General features: G+C 42.2%; 1 non-coding gene across 1 annotated transcript; it reads right to left on the minus strand.

Moving 5' to 3' along the window:
* Positions 1-12,572: 12,572 nt before the first annotated feature.
* On the minus strand, positions 12,573-12,645 carry Trnas-cga. The gene has a single exon. It is a non-coding gene; the product is annotated as a tRNA-Ser (tRNA).
* Positions 12,646-13,163: the final 518 nt, after the last annotated feature.

The raw sequence follows: 13,163 nt of genomic DNA on the forward strand, positions 1-13,163 counted from the left end.
GCTTCTGGTAGAAATAAAATATATTGCAGCAAGAAAAGGCAATTTTTATATACAAAAGAAGTAACCTACGTTTATGTTCACTTGTACTTCGGCACGTTGTGGCGTTTTTTATTACCTGGAGCCACTATGCTTGCAAGGTGTTGGATACAGCAAACGTTATGTGTAGCTGGGTGTAAGAATCTTCCGCCACCTATTAAATTTTCATTACAGCCATAACTACTCTCACTCTTGCGTCCACCCTGATCCATTTGATGTTTTACTTTCCCCCTTCATAAATACCAATATTACCGGCCATTGCTCCCTGAGATAACGCCAGTTTTCGAACGATCTTTGAGTTAAAATTCTGTACCTCGAATGGCTTTAGATTCTTCATCAGGTATTACTTCCGAATTCGCGTTATTACCGTTATTAATTTCGCTTCTGATTTCTCTTTGAAGTAAACAAAATTTTAAAGAAGTCTTAGAAAGCTTGTAGGATTTTTACTCTGCTTTTAGACAATCTCAACCCAGGAAATAGGATGTCTTGTCGAAGTACGATTCTGGTTTGTTTTCCTTCACATCCTATTGTATCGATTGTTTATCTTAACAAAATGTTTATTGTGTCTTCTCACAACTTCTCGAATTTTAATCAGGTTCCTTTGCCTCAAATATATCATCACGCGCCTGTTTTTGTTCTCTTCTTTCTTCTACCTTTTCCTTTATGCTTGCGTGTTCCGCTGTAGATTTTCTTTTCTTTTGCTTCATTCATAACTGCATCATCTTAAGCAGTGAACATTTATTAAAAAGTTGCTGCCTTGTTCTGGATTATCATTTTCTATGTTGCTAAACGTGTTGTTTAATTTAATCACAGTGATAACGATCGGCAAAAACTTGTAAATTTTCCCCATCCAAATGACTATACCCCTCGCATTTCTACGAACTGACAAATAATCACATCAGAACATACAATCGAAGCATCTTCAGTTCTACTGATATATCTACGACGACGCGTACGAGAATTACATATATTTACATTCCTTATTCACCAACTAATGTTGAAATTTGACGTCTTAAAACTATATAAAATTCGGCGGTCAAAATAGTGTTGCTCATCATTTAGCCATGCAACACGATAGAGGAAGTGCACAAAAATATATCTCGTTCTTGTAGCTGAATCTGAACACTGATATGCACACTCTGAGTACATGATATTCACAGAGCTGCCACAAGGTGGATATTTAATTTACGTTTGATCACAATATATTACACACTTCCGTTTAAACCAGAAGAAGATATGGCTTTTTCTGGTTTAAATGGAAGTACCGGTACGTAATATATTGTGGTCAAACGGAAATTAAATATCCACCTTGTGGCAAACACGCACACACACACACACACACACACACACACACAGGGGATTCACAGCCCTTTTCATTAAAAAATCTTTTCGTTTACTAGTTTGTTTCGACACTTACTTACGTTTCCATCGGGTGAGGACGCGCAGGAGTGACGCAGTGGAATCTTTTCGGAAGGACGGTATTTCAGATCCACATCCAGTCATCCGGATTTTATTTTATGAGGTTTCCTTAAACTGCTTCAATCAGATTCAGGGATTATTACCGAGCGAGGTGGCGCAGTGGTTAGACACTGGACTCGCATTCGGGAGGACGACGGTTCAATCCCGCGTCCGGCCATCCTGATTTAGGTTTTCCGTGATTTCCCTAACTCGCTCCAGGCAAATGCCGGGATGGTTCCTTTCAAAGGGCACGGCCGACTTCCTTCCCCATCCTTCCCTAATCTGATGAGACCGATGACCTCGCTGTCTGGTCTCCTTCCCCCAACAAACCAACCATCAGGGATTATTCTTTTGAGAAGGACGCGGCCGATTATCTACCGGTACTTCCTTAATCCCAGCCTATGCTTGCCCTTCTTATTATTCTGACCCGTCAGGTTACTGTGACTACCTGTCTAAAGCTTAAAAGACAACTTTTGCAGCGTGAACCGCTGCAACACGCTTAGGAAGAGAGTCAGTGAAATTCTGGAAGGTCCTGACAGTGACGTGGAGCCATGCCGACTCAAGTGCCGTAGCCAGCTGCGCTTTCTCGGTCCAAGCTCCATATTGCCAACAGCCCGATCGAGGTGGCTCCACGGATTCCAGACTGGGTTTAAGTCCGGGGAGTCTGGTGGCCAGGGAAGCGTGGTAAACTCATTGTGGTGCTCTTCGAACCTCACACGTACACTTCGAGCTGTGTGACACATTGCATAGTTCTGCTGGTAGATGCCGTCGTGCCAAGGACAAACGAACTGCATGTAGGTGTGGACACCGTCCCCAAGGATAGGTGCAGTGTGCTTTCCAGAACGACGTAATCACGCAGGGAATGCCACGAAAACATTCCGCAGACCACAACGCTCCGACGATTGTTGCTGGGTGTTCGCACGCAGACGTTTCACGACTTACACGCGAGCGGCCAGTTGTCCGACGGAGCACGTAATTCATGTGAAAAAGCCCCCTGTCGCCACTCAGTTGCGATACTGGCTTCGTCACCGATGAACAGCAGTCGGCATGGATGGATGAAGCAGGCACCTGCAGCGGGGGCCCATAAGCACCGAAGTTCGCTGAACGATCATTGAGGAGATGCTGTGGGTAGCCCCTTGGTTCATCCCGGAGGTCAGCTGCTCAACAGATACACGTCTATTCGCCAGTACACATCTATGCAGGCGTAGTTCGCCCATATTATCTAAGGCCCGTCGTGCACTACAGTTGCGTCGGCGCTGCGAACAATTCACTAACGAAATGTTTCCATCCTTGGACCGAAAGCCAATGATCATGCCCCGTCCGACGTCAGATAAATCACTCCGTTTTCGTATTACAACTACTGCACTGATTTCGGCCTCCTTCCAACGCGCTTTATATACCCTCCACTGTTAGTCTGTGGTTTCTGCACGCTGACGTTGCACATAGACGGTGCTCACATTAATGTGACCGGACCGTGCAGTAGTATGCTTTCAGCCTATCTCGTTATTTAAGTCAAAATGTATCGAATTTTAAATAATTATTGACATTAGAAAACAATGCATTTTAATTCTTATATAAATACTCATTACAGAATTAATATCAAATGGTTCAAATGGCTCTGAGCATTATGGGACTTAACATCTGAGGTCATTAGTCCCCTAGAACTTAGAACTACTTAAACCTAACTAACCTAAGGACATCACACACATCCATGCCCGAGCAGGATTCGAACCTGGGACCGTAGCGGTCGCGCGGTTCCAGACTGTAGTGCCTAGAACCTCTCGGCCACACCGGCCGGAAATTAATATCAGTTTCCATCAACTTACTGCTAAGGAACCGATGTGATTTGCTTTTTAAAAGCAACTTTTAACTGGGCCCTGTTACGTGTAGATCACATGTGCTTTAATTTTGGTATTCTACTTACTTAGACAACACTTTCTGGCTGAAATAGTTACAGCACTATGCTCAGAAAAATTAGAGTTACATAAATATAGTGTCTATTTCGGGATATATTAAATAGGGCCTATAAGAAGGTTCAACCTTTCTCATTGTAACTTGTGTAATGTGATCTATCTACGTCAGATAAGGAGTATTATGAGATAATGGCTCAAAAATGGTTCAAATGGCTCTAAGCACTATCGGACTTAACATCTGAGGCCATCAGTGCCATAGAATTAAAACTATTTAAACCTAACTTGACCTAAGTACATCACACACATCCATGCCCGAGGTAGTATTCGAACCTGCGACCATAGCAGCAACGCGGTTCCGGGCTGAAGCGCCTGGAACCGCTCGGTCACAGCGGCCGGCAGATAATGACTCTCACTTGCTATGTTACAGAAATTATAGTTATCAAAGAAAGATAATCGGTTCGAACTCCATCCTCCGGTGCTACATGGTTTTTCCTTTAATCGCTCAGTTAATAGGTCAATGTGAATACAATGAAAAAATACTTTTATTATAAAAAGTAAGAAGAAGCTGAACTCCCGCTTTGAGCAGAAAGGTTTACTTAAAACCTCCGATTTTAAGCAAAAGTATGTTCATAAGAACGAACCTCATCAAGGACTGAACCATGAATTTACTTAGTGATCTCCACTCGTGAAACTCAACTCAAAATTCGACATTGGAAATGCATTACAGCCGTAATGTTCACGATGCATACTTTAAGAACAAAGTTCGCGGAAAAAAGTCTCCTTATGCAGGCAATCGAGTCCATTTTTTGTGGACTTTTAGGTAGGTCTTTTGTTTGGTTTTAGGTAACAGCATTTTTACTTATTTTTCAAAAAAAAAATCTCTGCTTGTTCTACCTAACGCCTCAGGGTCCTTTCTTGGTTAAGCTTTGTTTCCAGTTATCGATTACAATATTTAGCTCGTTGTGCCAGAAATGTGTACCACATACGCAGAAAACAGGTGCCACAAAATGTCTTTGCCAAAATAAATAAATAAATAAATAGAAGGAATACTGATACAACGTAGTGAAATTGTGTTCTATAGAGTCTTCACGTTCTCAGTAGTTGAATGCGTTACAAAAAGTACTAATAGAACTTTACATAAGGTACTAATAGGCATAACTGATCAGTATTTGTAACGATATCACGATTCTAGATGCCTGTGTTTTGTATGATGGGACCGACCATATACTATTTACTTTACTCAGTCTAAAACTCGTAAAACGCTGATACGTTTTTAGCCGATGGGTGGGTTATGATGTGTGTATCGTCCCCAGAAAATATCTAGAGAGAAACTTCCAAACAAAACTTGGCTGCAGAGGACGCGCTGTTAGCCCAGAGAAACAAAACAACGGGGCCTCGTTTTAACGGCCCAGACAAGGTCGTCCCGACCTTAACTCTGGTGTGGCAGGTTAAGGATGATCGTAAATGCCCACAATTAAGTTTTAGGGTCGAGGGGAGCCCTTCGAGCCCTGGGGCTGCATGTCTGGGTAAACGCCGAGCTGCCTCGCTCGGCCTCTCGACTCTACACACATCACCTTCCACAAAACGTTTCTTACGACTCGACGACGTCTGACACTGCAAATCTTGTAAGAGCTTTCTTTCCTACTGCAACATCGAAATGAACACAAACACAGACCCAGACACTCACTCACACACACACACACACACACACACACACACACACACACACACATACATACACACACAAACACACACACACACACACACACACATACATACACGAACTAAGGCGATCTTCTCAAGAGACATGAAAGTTATCATGGACTTGAAGGGGAGGATTTCTGAGATGTCACGACATGGAATTTAACGTTGGCAATTACTAATGTACGTGAACAATCAACTGAGTCACATCAGATTTGGCAAAATGCTACTAAGCGTGACCCACTACGATGCAAGATTGCTTGCTACGTTACGGGCAGGACCGAGCAGACGCAATTGAAAATAAGCTAGCATAAGTATCCCTTGCCATTTACCTCTTTTCCTAATATGCTGGGAGTTACATTTCTGTCATAGCATACGTCGTCCGTTTGGGTAACTGCGGGGTCAGCGCGGCAGATTGGTAGCCGAAGGGCCCTACGTTCGATACCCAGCAGGGTCAGAGATTTCCTCTGCTTCGGGACACAGTACTATGTTTCCCGTATCTTCGTATAAACAGACATCACAAGAAAATCGCCTGAATGGCATCACATAACAATTCTAAGACTACGTAACTTCGTGTCAGGATACGGCTTGACTATAATGAATATTCGAAATTTTCTAAGCATATTGTCGAGTCATCTTTCCGCTGACAAAATGACTTCATGGGCACGTACCGAAAGCCAATAAAATAAAAAATAGTACGTGTCTTATTATTATATCCCACCTAGTCACTGTTTTTCACACATACACCTCCGACCTTCGAACGCTTCGATTTGCTTCTTTTGCCCTTTCCTTACGGTCCTCGATTCACATTTGTTCAATGCTGTGCTCCAGACGTAACATTCTCACAAATTTCTTCCTCAGACTAAGTCCTATGTACGATACTAGTGGGCTTCTTTTAGCGAGAAACGTCTGCTTTTCCTGTGCCTGGGCAAGTCTTATTTAACTCACAACGCTTCAGAATTCCTTCGCTTCGTCTATTGCGTGGGCCCCAATTTTAATGCTGAGTTCATCGTTAATCTCATTTCTGCTTGATAAGTGGGGAGGCGCTGGTGCCAGTCGCTTTCTCCGTTCGATTCACCCGGATCGATTGTTTCCCTCTGGCGTTGCTTATCTTTGCCTCGTTGGCCGGTGGTGGTGCTGGTGGGCTGGCGGGCAGACTGGATTTTGGCTTCGGAACGGCCGGTACGTGTCGCTCCTCAGACAGTGAAACTTGTGTTTGCGTGGAGTTAGCTGGATCTGACCGGTGTATGTGGCTCGGAGTGCGGAAGCGTGCCTGTTATTGCAAGTTCTTGAGGCGTGGCTGGGCCATGGTCTTCTACACAGGACGCTGAGCAATGTGTTATTCATTTTGGCTAGTGGAGTTGAACTATGTACCACGCAGCTGTCTATTGAAGAAGTAGACATTCAAGCTTTCTAGTTTTGCACTCGGGCCTACCCGTGTTATCACTAGCTTCTACCTTTTCTTATGAGTGTAATTATTGTATTGGAACTGCGACGTACTGGTGTTATAATATTATGCTTTGTCTTATCGTTGCCCTTTTAAAACTAGTCTGTTTGTGCTGGGGCAGTTTTACATATTTTGAAATTTGAGGTCTACAGTTAATTCTTTTAACCATTTTTATTATGTCTTTGACTTGATGTGATCTATCTTTGCAGAATTTTATCTTACTGTAGGCTGTGACTGTTAACATTGTTTCTTTTGACTGTGGCTGTGTGTTTGCGCTTTTCTGTTGCAGCACTGCAGCGGGCACCTAGTCCATGTCTAAATCGATGTCCGGAGTACGACGCCTTGGCCGACCAGTACCAGAGGGAACGGGAGGTTCTTTTGGCCGCGGGGAAAATGGCAACCGATACGGCGGCCACTGAGTTCTTCGGGTTGTAGTGAGTGGGGATCTTGCATTAAGTTAAGTTCATTCTGCATTGGGACGCCAAGGCGTCTGTTCCGTTTGCTATACTGCTTATATACTTACCTTCGAAACCATAAAGGAAGGAGACTAGTGTTCTGAATTATACCTTACGTGCAGCGGGAGTTGAACATATGTGCATATTAAAGAGAAATACTTGATGGGTAGCGGAAATTGGAAATTATGTAAATTGTCCTATTGCGCTTGCCCAGGTGACCTATTTAAAAGAAACTTATTTCACCTTTATTATTCAAGTGCCCTTTGTTAAATGAAACTGATTTTACCTTTTATTATTGAAGTGCTTACAGTTAGTACAGAAGTTATAAGAAGTTCTTGTTTGCAAGTAATTCAATCAGAAAGGTTTTGTGTAATGTATTTTTCTGAATTGTGTATCCTGTTCAAAAGAAACTTCTGTCACCTTTATTATTCAAGTACCCTTGTTAAACGAAACTGATTTTACCTTTTATTGTTGAAGTGCTTACAGTTAGTACAGAAGTTATAAGAAGTTCTTGTTTGTTCCTAATTCAGTTAGAAAGGTGTTACGTAATGTATTTTCCTGACTTTTGAATAAGAGACACTTGTAGAAAATGTTTGGTAAATACTGTGCCCTTTGGGTTAAACTGTTGATCAGTAATAAATTAGTTGTATCCTGCAAGTCCTGTGTACTTGTTATTATTTCACTTGTCACCGGTTTGCACGTAAACACGTTGCACTGCTACTTCTCATTACTTATGTGTTTGTCATTCTCCACCCATATTGTATGCTCATTCCGTTCAACAGATCTTGGATGCATCGCCTATCCCTCTCGAAGAGCAATACGAAACGGTACGCCGTAACTACCCCACGTGACGGTCGGATCACGACAGTGTCGCAGGCCTATAATTCGTGAGGTGTGAAATTTAATCTAGGACATTGGCACAAAGTCTGATGAGCGGAAACTTAGCGACCCCTCCTCTGCTCCCATTGCCAACCAAATAATCGTGGGGAAATTTTTTTCGAATTGGCTAACCTCCTAGTCGTGTGCCACTTTTATGTAAAGCCTTCTGGTGGTGACGTCAGTTACGGAGGCGAGTTAGAATCTAAATTTACATGATTACTCTGCAATTCACGATTTAGTACACGGCAGAAGGTTCATCGAACCACCTTCAAGCTATTTCTCTAAGGTTCCACTTTGTAATAACGCGCGGAAAAAACGAGGACTTACATCTTTCTGTGCGACCTCTGATTTCTCTTATTTTATCATGATCAACTGTCGCTGTGTAGGTGGGAGCCAAAAGAATATATTCGCATTCGGAGGAGAAAGTTGATGTTTGAAATTTCACGAGAAGATTCTGCCGCAACGAAATATGCCTTTTAGTTATTGAACCCTAATTCAGGCATCGTGTCCGTTGTACTACTTCCCCTATTTCGCGCTAATACGAAACTTCTTTGAACTTTTTCGATGCCCTCCGTCAGTCTCGTCTGACGGGATCCCACACCGCACAGCAATACTCCGGAAGAGGGCGGACAAGCGTGATGTACCCATTTTCTAAGTGTTCTACCAATAAATCGCAGTCTTTGATTTCCTTTATCCACAACATTCTGTATGTGATCTTTGCAAGTGAAGTTATTCGTAATTGTAATCCGAAGTATTAAATTGAATTTACAGCCTTTAGATTTGTGTGATTTATCGTGTAACCGAAATTTAGCTGATTTCTTTTAGTACTCATATGGGTACCTTCACATTTTTTATTATTTACAGTCCTTTGACACTTTCTGCACCTTACAGGTATCTAGTTTGCAGCTGGTTTTTATCATCTGATGACTTTACAAGGCTGTAAATAACAGCATAATCTACAAACAATCTAAGAGGACTTCTCAGATTGTCTCCTATGTTGTTTATGTAGATCAGGAACAACAGAAGGCCTATAAGACTTCCTTGGGAAACGTCAAATATTGCCGCTGTTTTACTCGATTACTTTCCGTCAGGTACTAGGATCGGTGACCTACTTGACAGGAATTCACGGATCCAGTCGCACGACTACGTCGATATTCCATAGGCATGCACTTTGGTTAGAAGACGGTTGTGAGTAATGGTGTAGGAAGCCTTTCGGAATTCTGAAAATACAGAAGCAGTTTGACAACCCCTGTCGATAGCACTCATTGAAAAATTGAAATGAAATCCCATGCTTCTTGACAGAGAGTAGGGAAACGATGCCGGAGACCCGCACCGCCGTAAAATGCAAGCTCCTAATGGAGGTGGTTTGTTGTTGCCTTCCTGCGACCGTAATGGGGATGGATGAAGTGAAGACGACACAGTAACACCCAGTCATAGCGTGGCAAGTGAAAATCCCTGACCCCGCCTGGGATCGAACTGGGACTCAGCGCTCGGGAAGCGACAACGCTACGGCGAGACCACGAGCGGCGGGCATAGCACTCATTCCTTCGTGAGAATAGAGAGATTGTTGTGTTTCACAAGAACGATTTTTCCTGAATCCGTGGTGACGGTCAATAAATCGTTTTCTTCGAGGTAATTCATTTTGTTCGAACACTGATATGTTCATAAACCATACTGCAAATCGACGTTAGTCATATGGGTCTGTATTTCAGAGGATTACTCCTGTTTGCTTTCTTGGGTATTTGTGTGACTTGTGCAACTGTCCAGTCTTTAGTTACAGATCTTTCGATGAGTGAGCGGTTGTGTATCATTGCTAGATATGGAGTTATTGTATCAGTATACTCCGATAAGAAACTGACTGATATGACGTCTGGACCGGAAGCCAAGTGATTTAAGCCGCTTCACTGCACCGAGGATATCTACTTCTAAATTTCTTTTGTTGGTAGTTGTTTTAGATTTGAATTCTGGAATATTTACTTCGTCCTCTTTGGTGAACGAGTTTCGGAAAATCTTGTTTAGTAACTCGGCTTTAGTGGCACTGTCATCAGTGACATAAACAATGTTAATGCGCGTTGGAGGTATTCATTGGGTCTTCTCGCTGGCGTACTTTACATATGACCAGAATCTCTTTAGTTTTCTGTCAGATTTCGAGACAGAGTTTCGTTATGGAAACCATTAAAACCATCTCGCATTAAAGTTCGCGCTAAATTTCGAGTTTCTGTAAATTTTTGCCTATCTTATGGATTCTGTGTTCTTTTAAATTTGGCATGCTTTTTTCGTTGGTTCTACAAAAGTTTTCTGGCCCGTTTAGTGTACCAGAGGGGGTCCCTACCATCGCTTATTAATTTATGTGGTATATATCTCTCAATCGATACAATTTCTTCGAATTCAAACAATATCTGATCTACGGTTACATAGCCAACTCAGAAGGAGTGGAGACTGTCTTCTAGATGATGCAAATCAGATTTGCTGTAAATACGCGCTGTAACGGTCGTGAGAGGTAGTTGAAACGTCTCTGTGTATCCTATTCCGTCCACCGCCTGATTGCGGTTTAATTCATTAACCATCCCAGAAAGACTGAGCAATCAAAGTAAGACTTATTAAATGATATTATGTTTGATTTCTTTGTATTCCATAGGAAATCATGACCTGTATTTATTACGTTTTTCCCTTCACCCTACCCTATGTAAGAGTAAATGTGACTGAATGAGTGTTTTTACGAGTGGTTTCGGTTTTTTTTTTTTTTTTTTTTTTTTTTTTTTTTTTTTTTTTTTTTTTTTTTTTTTTTTTTTTTGTGGGGGCGCTGAGTTTGTTGTCGTCTGCTAGCAGCAGATGATGTTTGCTTCCCCGTTTGGAAGGTAGCACAGGATGACCAACTTAGGATCCCAGTACCTGGACAGAGAGGTTTACCCCTTTTAGTCTGAGGTTGGTTTGTCTGTCAGGTTGGTGGCGGAAGTCTACCCTTCTGGTAGCTTCCGTTGCACCGCCAGTTAGGCGAAGATCGGTGGAGAAAGGACACTCTGCAACTAGAGGTTAGTGAGTACAGTTCGTAGCTCCGAGAGAGGGTTTCTGCCTTGCCGAGTTAATTTTATTTCGTGACGGCAAAATCATTCTGCTATTGCACCATTAAACTTTCTTACGTTTGTGGCTGGTTTAATGTCTAATTTCTGAGCAGTTAACTCGTAATCAAGTTTAAAACGTGCTGAAGTTCGGCCGTTCGTAAGCGGCAGGCGCGGATTCCATGTCGTATATCTACTATACAAACCTTGCGAATCAGATAAACCTCTTTCTAAGCTAGTGCATGAGCATAATGGTGATAGTTATCTCTCTGAACTATTTCTGTCGTGGGTATGTAGACGGAATGATTGAATTATTGTGTTCCACTTCCGTTTTGTGTGTTTTTCCTTTTTTAATTGCGCTATTCCACCATTTTTGGCGTATGATTTAGTTAAATTTTTCATTCAGGCACCAGCCATGTGCATTCATAGAACGTGCATCAAATTCAGTAATGAAATAAATGTGCTACAGAAAAGAAAAACTCTGCGTCCTTTATTTTTCTCATTGATGCCAGTTTTCAAATTTATTTTCTATTCCCTGACTTTTTTAAGTTAATTTGCTTGCTTGTGTTGAACAAAAACAGGAGGAAAAATCAATTTAAATAAACAAGCTCACTGATATACGAAATACAACGCTGTTCATCTTGTTAGTGTCTTTAAAAAATGTATTCTTATAATTAAATTCTTCATTTATTTGAACTGATAATTTCCATTTCGGTCTTCTCTTAATTGTTAGGAAGGGCGTGAGCTGGTGGCGACCCTATAATTTTTACATTTATAATTGTCCTTGTGAGGTGGCTTAACCAGAAATTGCGAACAAGGGTTACACCTCCATTATTCTTGGTACGTAACGTATGTCGAGCTTTGGCTAGGATCCGTTGACAGTTCTACATACATACTTTACACAGTTACCTTTAACCGTGGTGAGTTGATGTTAGTCAAGAATGCCTTTAAGACGACAAAAACGCCGTTACAAATATAAACATTTTACTGAGTTTCAACGGGATCGTGTAATAGGGCTACGAGAAGTTGAATGTTCCTTCAGCGATATTGCGAAAAGACTTGGCAGGAATGTAGCCACTAAAGGTGAGTGCTGGCAGCAATAGTAACGAGAATTTACGGTCGCAAGAAGATCGAGCTCCGGATGGCCACCAAGTACTATCGATAGGGAAGGCCATCGTGTTCGGCGTAAGGTTCAGATGGCTCTGAGCACAAGGGGGTTAACTTCTGAGGTCATCAGTCCCCTAGAACTTAAAAGTACTTAAACCTAACTAACCTAAGGACATCACACACATCCATGCCCGAGGCAGGATCCGAACCTGCGACCGCAGCGGTCGCGCGGTTCCAGATGTAGCGCCTAGAACCGCTCGGCCACCTCGGCCGGCTCGGCGTAAGGCTCTGGCTCATAGCACTGCACCTGCAGCAACAATTTGAGCAGCAGTTGGTACCACAGTGACCCAGCGAAATGTTGCAGATCCGTTACTTCAAGAACGGTGGTCATTAGAGACGGATCGCAAGCTCGGGTGAGGGAAGGATGGAGAAGGAAATCGGCCGTGCCCTTTCAAAGGAACCATTCCGGCACTTGCCTGAAGCGATTTAGGGAAATCACGGAAAACCTAAATCAGGATGGCCGGAGACGGGATTGAACCGTCGTCCTCCCGAATTCGAGTCCAGTGCGCTAACCACTGCGCCACCTCGCTCGGTTACTATTGGTTGCCTTATACAGTTACACACATTTATTTTTAAAACAGTATTTGCAGACTCAACAATAAATAAATATATACCACACGTTATTAATGAAGGAAGAAATAAGTGTGTAAACATTAGTGTTTTCAGTGCGTTACAATTTAGCTAATCACCATAGAATACAGATAAAAATTATGTTAAAAAATAAACAAGCCACTGTGATCACGGCTGAAGGCCTTATACGCCAGGAACAGCAATTATATAAAAAGATTAGAAACTTGCTGTAAAACAGCAAATACAAGCAAAGGTTAATTAAAAGAAACAAGCAACTGATCACCAAATGGGTGAAATAAGATGATGGTGAACCTTGTAACACAACCATTACACTGCTAGATTTACTCCAGAAAGCGACCAGAGCTATTAATTAGACATACACAACCTTTAATGTAGGCATTACAAGGTATGGTAATGAATAATACAATAATAAAACAAAGAACCAGTCACAGACGATGCTCCAGGAATCGACCTCTAA

Source organism: Schistocerca americana, chromosome 5 (genome assembly GCF_021461395.2).
Source record: "Schistocerca americana isolate TAMUIC-IGC-003095 chromosome 5, iqSchAmer2.1, whole genome shotgun sequence".
Lineage (NCBI taxonomy): Eukaryota > Metazoa > Arthropoda > Insecta > Orthoptera > Acrididae > Schistocerca > Schistocerca americana.